General features: G+C 35.7%; 1 pseudogene; it reads right to left on the reverse strand.

Moving 5' to 3' along the window:
* LOC102815218 overlaps positions 1-1,363 on the reverse strand; it is a 6,623-nt pseudogene extending 5,260 nt beyond the window's left edge.
* Positions 1,364-1,654: the final 291 nt, after the last annotated feature.

Consider the following 1,654-nt stretch of genomic DNA (forward strand, 5'->3'; position numbering starts at 1 on the left):
GCTATCACTCAATTCACAATAAAAACTTGAAAAGAAAAAAAGAATCTCCCTAAATCAGCTCAGACCCTGAGTCCCCCCACATATGTCATGGGATTCCCTCTTGCCTATAGAATCATTTACAACTCCAGAGTCAGCTTTCCAGGTCCTTCTCAGTGTGGCCACATTCTACCACTGCAAGGTTATTTCCTGTCTAATTATAAGATTTATTACCTTCCCACAGTATCCAGTCAAAACCCACAGCTTGTTGTTCTCCATACATGCCCCTAACTTTTATTTATGAGTGTACCAATTTTTCCCAACCCAGAAAGTGTTCTTACCAATGACAAATTAAGAATAAATATTTGAATTAAAAAAAAAAAAAAAAAAAACTGTGGCCACATAATATTTTAAAGATATCTCCCTGATATGATTTGATGGAGAGATTATAAAAAGGAACATGAGCTACTTAGATGGAATTTTCCATTCAGTTAGAAGGAAGCTAAGAATATACATCAGGGACAATTTTACACATAGGTTAAGGTAAGGGGTTTGGGGGAATCTGGTCCTGCCACTTCCCAGCTATGTGACCTTGGGTAAGACATGCAGCTATTCTAAACCTTAATTTCCTCATCTGAGAAAGAAAAGAAGCAAAACTTCCTCACAGACTTGTAGCAAAAAATACATGAAACACTGTATATAAACTACTTTAAAATGGTGATTTAAAAAGAAAACGCACAGTAAGTACTATTTATTATTATCAATCATAAATTAACACTAATAAAGAAGCTCTAAATTGTAAGAATAAGGAACTAGGAGTCAGGTTGCCATATGTTCAGATCTCAGTTTCTCCATTTACCATCTATAATTCCCGGGCACATTGTTAACTTCTTGGTACCTCAGTTTCCTCTTATGTAAAATGGTGATTAGAATAACATCTTCTTCAAAGACCTGTTGAAAAGATTAATAGAATCAACATAAGTAAAACATAGAACATAGTAGGTAAGTCTTAGCTACTTATTCTATGGTGTGGCAGTGTAAGATAAGCACTGGACCAAAAGTTCAGTTTGAACCCCAAGGTCAGTGGTTCAAACCCGCCAGCCACTCCTCATCACCATACGGAAGCACTTAACAACTACAACATTATATTAATAGAGTCCTGGTTTGCTAATAACAACGTCGGTGGTTGAAACCCACAAGCTGCTTCTTGGAAACACTATACAGGGACACTACAACTCAGAACTGAGTCAATGACACTTAGCAACAACAATTATGTTAAGAACTACTAGTACTAATAACTTTTTTTGTTTTATTTACATTGAGGTCTTTGATCTTCATCAGTAAGTATTTTAACCTCTTCAGTCAAGCAAGGTTGTATCACCTGCATATCGCAAATTGTTAATGAGTGTTCCTCCAATGCTGATGCCACATTCATGTTCATATAAATCAGCTTCTCAAATTATTTGCTCAGCATACAAAATGAATAAATGTGGTAAAAGAATACAACCCTGGATCACGCTTTTACTAGTTTTAAACCATTCAAAGTTCCCTTGTTCTGTTTGAATAATTGCCTCTTGGTCTATGTACAGGTTCCTCAAGAGTACAATCTAGTGTTCCAGAATATTCATTCTGCACAATGTTGTCTATAGCATGTCATTATTCACAGAATTGAAAACCT

The sequence above is a fragment of the Chrysochloris asiatica genome, unplaced genomic scaffold (assembly GCF_000296735.1).
Source record: "Chrysochloris asiatica unplaced genomic scaffold, ChrAsi1.0 scaffold00109, whole genome shotgun sequence".
Classification (NCBI taxonomy): domain Eukaryota; kingdom Metazoa; phylum Chordata; class Mammalia; order Afrosoricida; family Chrysochloridae; genus Chrysochloris; species Chrysochloris asiatica.